This window comes from Triticum dicoccoides, chromosome 3B (assembly GCF_002162155.2).
Source record: "Triticum dicoccoides isolate Atlit2015 ecotype Zavitan chromosome 3B, WEW_v2.0, whole genome shotgun sequence".
NCBI lineage: Eukaryota > Viridiplantae > Streptophyta > Magnoliopsida > Poales > Poaceae > Triticum > Triticum dicoccoides.
Window position 1 is genome coordinate 674,798,849 of NC_041385.1, and position 7,089 is coordinate 674,805,937.

The following is a 7,089-nucleotide window of genomic DNA, read 5'->3' on the forward strand; positions in this document are numbered from 1 at the left end:
CCGGTATTTGCCCCCTCTCAGTAGACGTGGTTCCAACGATGAGTTCGATGACACCGATGAAGAGTTATATCATCTTCAGAAGGGCCAGGCAAGCAAAACCCCCTTGTTCATTCCGATACAATCCCACTCTCTCGCTCCTACTCTCTTTTACTGCATTAGGACAACAACGATTCAATTGTTACTTGCTGCGGTAGCTGAACCCCTTTATCCTCTGCATGACCTGTCATTGCCACAGTAAATAGATGAAACCCACTAGCATGAGTAGGAGTTGTTTGAGCCCTGATGTGTCTACTCATTCATGCTTGTTTGTCATGCCTGCTATTGCTTAGAGTTGAGTCAGGTCTGATTCATCGGGGATGAATTGGAGGTGTGTAAACATGTCCTACTGTGTGTGAGCTAAGTGTGTGAACACGATTTGGTAAAGGTAGCGGTGAGAGGCCATGTAGGAGTACATGGTGGGTTGTCTCATTGAAGCCGTCCTCAGGAACTGAGTTCTGTGTTTGTGATCCATGAACAGCTACTACCACACATTGGGATCCTTAATTGACTCTCTCGACTTATTAACCGACTCGATCTCTGTCCAGGAGTTGCAACTAGTTTCTGGTGTTTGTAGGTAGTGTTAGTAGTCTACCAAGTGGCACCCGGTACAGGTGGGCTTGGGACAGACTAGGCACAGTGGCCCGGTTTACCAAGTGGCACCCGGATGGTGGACTTGGGAACCCTGCACACATCGTTTGGGGCCGTGAGCGACACCCCGGCCGGATCTCCTTGCGGATGGAACCCGAATAGGCGATAAACCTGGACTAGAGACTTGTGTGGTTAGTCAGGTCATGGCCGACACCCTCGCCAGGCTTCCGCTTGAAGGTTGCCGAGATACATGACGTGTACATGGCGGTAAGTGGCGAGAGCGTGTGCGAAGAAGTACACCCTTGCAGGGTTAATATGATCTATTCGAATAGCCGTGTCCGCGGAAAAGGACTTCTGGGTTGCCTGTACAGTTCGTAGACAAGTGAAAGTGGATACTCTAAAATACGTAAGATAAGCGTGAGTGCTATGGATGGCGTTCTCGCAGGGAGACGGGAGCGGATCCATAGTGGTGTATTGATATGGTGAATATGTGGACTCGTGTGCGCCACCTCAAAAGAGTCACTTGCAGTCGTAGTTCAGGATAGCCACCGAGTCAAAGCTGGCTTGCTGCAGTTAAACTCCACCACCCCCTTTGTTGATAATGATGCATATGTAGTTAGTTCTGATGTAAGTCTTGCTGGGTACATTTGTACTCACGTTTGCCTATTTTACGTTTTTGCAGAGAGACTTCAGTCTCGCTAGTAATTCCGCATGGACTTCGACGTTTAGCTTGTTACCTCAGCTACGATCTTGTGCCCTCGGCAGGGTCTGGTAGACAGTCAGGCTTCTCAGCCTTTTTCTTTTGTAGATGTCTGTACTCAGACATGTTAAGCTTCCGCTTGTGCTTGACTTGTTTGCTCTGAATGTTGGGTCATGAGACCCATGTTTGTAATATCTCACTCCTCGGAGCCTATTGAATAAATGCTTGAGTTGTAGAGTCATGTTGTGATGCCATGTTGTATTTGCACATATCGAGCATATTGTGTGTATGTTATTGAAATGCTTGGTATGTGTGGGATCTGACAACCTAGTTGTTTATCCTTGGTAGCCTCTCTTACGGGGAAATGTCTCCTAGTGCTTCCACTGAGCCTTGGTAGCTTGCTACTGCTCCGGAACACTTAGGCTGGCCGGCATGTGTCCTTCTTCGTTCATGTGTCTGTCCCTTCGGGGAAATGTCACGCGGTGTCTATCGGAGTCCTGTTAGCCTGCTACAGCCCAGTTTACCGGAGTCCTGCTAGCCCAGTTGCTACAGCCCGGATTCACTCGCTGATGACCGACAGTTCGTTGCTGGGTCATGTATGCCTGTCCCTATAAGTTAGTGCCACTTTGGATTCACGACTAGCCATGTCAGCCCGGGTTCTTTGTCATATGGATGCTAGCATCACTATCATATACGTGAGCCAAAAGGCGCAAACCGTCCCGGGCCAGGTAAGGTGGCACCCGTGGGAATACCGTGCGTGAGGCCGCAAAGTGATATGATGTGTCACATGCTAGATCGGTGTGACTTAGGATCAGGGTCCTGACACGGTCATCCGCCATCGAGGTTAACAATGAAACGTAATTCCGAATCGGATTCGCGATGATCAATATGATCGGTCAAATCAGAAAATTCGGCGTGAACGGAGTTCAGATGCGATCTGTGATTTCCGAAAACATTGGGCACCGTGTGCGTAGCACCGCGTATTTCGTACCCGACACACAAACCGGTAGAATGTGATTCTATGCATAACTTTGTTTTGCAGGTTTGATGTGAATAGTATGGCTCATGTGTATGTGATGCATGTATGTAATTTATACATGGCCTGCGTGTCATGTTTGTCAGCCGGCAGGAGCCAAAGTGCTGTCTTTATATTGTATAATGACCTGCGTGTCGACTTGTGACTCTATGTAAAATTCATTACTACTTATAGTAGTTGGATAATAGAGATCAGGTTGGTGGCTTGGCGTCCGGCATGACAAACAAGATGGAGTTCCTAGATGGTCATCGGAGTCGGAGCCAACCTGGAAGAACGTCCATGAAGGAGCCATACTATTTCACAATATATGTTTATATGTGATTGTTATGCTTCTTTGATTCTATGCATGTTAGAATGGTAGAATGATCCCTCATGAATATCAAGCAAATTGCCATCCTCGATGTTGCACCTTCGCACGTCAAGTACGTCTAGTAGTGGGCTCATAAAATTGAGGTATTGTTGGGTGTCCTTGAACTGAAGGGTTCGTGTCGGACACGGACATGCACTGCATCAGGTTAACTTGACAAGGCTATCAAAATGGTTTTGGGCCTTGTGGCAAAGAAGGTTGGAAGACGGGGTATGAGATACCTTCCCGACCGACAGGAGTCGTATAGAGATACGATTAGCAAGGAGTTCCTTACTGGATAGGTATGTTGACTAGCAGTGATGCTAAAGCTCACTAGTCGCATGCGCTAGTCAGATCATGAATCACTGAGAGTTTGCGGAGGGATGCTGACTTTAGTGGGAGTATTTCTGTTTAGGCGAATTACTCTACATAAACACATTGCTTAGTGATTGCATATTTTCTGTTGTAGATCAATGGCACCACCTGCTCAACCCAACTTTGCATTGAAATCAAGTCTGGAAAAGGATAAACTGAATGGAACAAACTTTACCACCTGGTATAGAAATCTGAGAATTGTTCTCAAGCACGATAAAAAGGAACATGTTCTAGAGGATCCACTTCCAGGGGAACCTGCTGATAATGCTAATGCCACAACTAAGAATGCCTACCAGAAACTCGTTGATGAATCAATGGAGATCAGCTGTCTGATGCTGGCTTGTATGGAGCCCGATTTGCAACAACATTTCAAAAATGTTGAGGCTTACGATATGATTGAGAGTCTCAAGAGCATGTTTCAGACACAGGCTAGGACCGAAAGGTTCAATGTCTGGCGATCCTTGATGGATTGCAAGCTGAAGGAAGGTGATCCACTGAGCCCACATGTGATCAAGATGATCGGATATGTGCAAGCTTTGGATCGTTTGGGCTTCCCGCTCTTGGATGAGCTGGCTACTGATGTTGTTCTGGGTTCTCTTCTGCCCAGCTATGGGACGTTCATCTCGAACTATCATATGCATGGCATGGATAAGAAGCTCACTGAATTGCATGGGATGCTCAAGGTGGCAGAGCAAGATATTAAGAAAGGCACGCATCAAGTGTTGATGGTGCAGAAATCGTCTAAGTTCAAGAAGAGTTGGTCCAAGAAGAAGGCCAAGGCAAAGGGCACGGAGATGATAACCTCTGCCGTTGCGCCGAAGTCTGGGCCGGACTGAAAGACCGTTTGCTTTCATTGCAAGGAAACTGGTCACTGGAAGAGGAACTATAGCAAGTGGCTTGCAGAGCATGGCAAGAAGGCCGGAAATGCTTCTTCAGGCAAAGGTGCACTTGTTACATATGTTATAGACATTTACCTTGCTGACATACCTAGTAGCTCTTGGGTATTTGATACCGGATCGGTTGTTCACATTTGCAACTCGATGTAGGGGCTGGTAAGAACTAAGCGTGTGGCACAAGGGGAGATTGACATCAGGGTCGGCAACAAAGCAAGAGTTGTTGCGTTGGAGGTCGGCACGATGCAGCTCCAGCTTCCTTCTGGATTCATTATGGAATTGAATAATTGTTATTACATTCCTGCACTTAGTCGGAACATTATTTCTGCCTCATGTTTGATGAGTCAAGGTTATGAATTCAATTTAAAGGACAATGGTTGTTCGATATTTTTGAATGGTATGTTCCACGGCTTTGCACCCATTGTAGATGGGCTATTTATATTGAATCTAGAATAGGAACCAGTCTATAACGTGAATTTTAAGACGCATAAGCCTAATGAGATAAATCCGATATACTTCTGGCATTGCCGGCTTGGACACATTAGTCTGAAACGCATGAAGAAGCTCCATGATGATGGGCTCCTAACTTCGTCCGACTTCGGGTCATTCGAGACATGTGAATCATGCTTGCTCAGCAAGATGACTAAGTCTCCTTTCGCAAAGAGTTGCGAGAGGGCATCCGAGCTGTTGGAGCTTATACAAAGTTATGTGTGTGGTCCAATGAGCACAACTGCCAGAGGTGGCTATCAGTACTTCGTGACTTTTACCGACAACTTGAGTAGATATGGATATATCTATTTGATGAGGCACAAGTCGGAAACTTTTGAAAAGTTCAAAGAGTTTCAGAACGAGGTTGAGAATCAGCTCGGCGAGACTATAAAGCTTCTGCGATCTGATCGTGGAGGTGAGTACATGAGCCAGGAGTTTGATGATCATCTGAAAAGTCGAGGTATAGTACCTCAGCTCACACCTCCTGGTACGCCACAGAGAAACAGCGTGTCAGAACGGAGGAATAGACCTTGTTGGACATGGTTCGGTCTATGATGAGCAAATCGGATTTACCCTTGTCATTCTAGGGATATGCTCTAGAAACTGCAGCTTTCACACTTAACAGGGTACCATCAAAATCCGTAGACAAGACACCACATGAGATGTGGACCGGGAAGAGTCCTAGTTTGTCTTTTCTAAAGATTTGGGATTGAGAAGCATTTGTCAAACGACTTATGTCAGACAAGCTTACACCCAAGTCGGATAAATGCATATTTGTGGGATATCCGAGGGAAACCTTGGGATATAGCTTCTACAACCGGGAAGAGAACAAAGTGTTTCTTGCTCGAAACGGGGTTTTCCTTGAGAAAGAATTTCTAGGCCAGTGGGAGAACGGTTTGACTCGAAGAAATTCGAGGACCACTCGGGGACGACTCGACTGGTGATGAGATCATACCGGAGTCAGTCAGGGAAAACATAGTGGAAGCGGCACCGGAACCACGGAGGTCGGAAAGATTGCGCAAAGTGCATGATGTATTGTTGCTAGAAAGTGACGAGCCGGCAACGTATGCGGAAGCGATGGTGAGCCCAGATTCCGAGGCATGGCTCGAGGCCAGGAGATCCGAGTTAAAATCCATGGATGCAAATGGGTCTTTAAGAAGAAAACCGATGTGGATGGAAATGTTCAGATCCACAAAGCATGGCTTGTCGCTAAGGGTTATGGACAAGTTCAAGGAATTGACTATGATGAGACTTACTCCCCGGTAGCGATGCTGAAGTCAGTGAGGATCATACTAGCTATAGCTGCATATTTCGATTACGAGATATGGCAGATGGATGTCAAAACGGCTTTCCTTCACGGAAATTTAACCGAGGACGTGTATATGATACAGCCCGAGGGTTTTGTCGATCCGACTAGCACTAGTAAGGTATGCAAGCTCAAGAGATGCATTTATGGGTTGAAGCAAGCATCTCGGAGTTGGAACATTCATTTTGATGAGGTCGTCACTGGTCTCGGTTTCATCAAAAGCGAAGAGGACGCTTGTTTATACAAGAAGTTAAGTGGGAGCTCGATAGTGTTTTTGATCTTGTATGTGGATGACATACTACTGATCGGAAATGATGTTTCGATGCTAAACTTAGTCAAGGAATCATTGAATGGTAAGTTTTTGATGAAAGACCTTGGTGAGGCCGTCTATATTTTAGGCATTAAGATCTATAGAGATAGATTAAGGAGACTGCTCGGCTTAAGCCAGAGCACGTACATAGATAAAGTGTTGAAGCGGTTCAACAAGAGTGAGGCGAAGAAAGGGTTCTTGCCACTCTCACATGGTATAAGGCTAAGCGAGACTCGGAGTCCTTCGACATCTGATGAGCGAAGCAGGATGAGTAGGATTCCGTATGCCTCGGCAATCAGATCCATCATGTATGCCATGATATGTACAAGGCCTGATGTTGCTTTTGCAATAAGCCTAACAAGTAGATACCAGGCCAACACAGGTGAGAGTCACTGGGCAGCGGTAAAGACTATTTTGAAGTACCTGAAAAGGACTAAAGAGATGTTCCTAGTTTATGGAGGTGAGGAAGAGCTCGTCGTAAGGGGTTACGCTGATGCTAGTTTCCAAACCGACAGAGATGATTGTCGATCACAGTCCAGATTCGTGTACATCCTGAACGGAGGAGTAGTGCACTGGGTGAGTTCCAAGTAGGATACAGTGGCTGATTCTACCACAAAAGCTGAATACATTGCGGCTTGTGAAGCTGCAAAGGAAGGTGTTTGGATCCGGCTTTTTCTGGATGATCTTGGTATTTTCCCAGCCTCGGTGAAACCGTTGGACCTTTATTGTGATAATTCTGGTGCCATCGCACAAGCCAAGGAGCCGGGGAATCACTACAAGGTCATACATATAGATTGTAAATATCACCTGATACGAAAGATCGTAAAGAATGGCGATGTAGAGTTATGCAAGATTCACACGGATGCAAATGTTGCAGATCCGTTGACTAAGCCGCTTCCACAACCCAAGCATGAGGGGCACGTTAGAGCTATGGGCATTCGATGTCTATTTGATTGACTCTAGTGCAAGTGGGAGACTGTTGGAGATATGCCCTAGAGGCAATCATG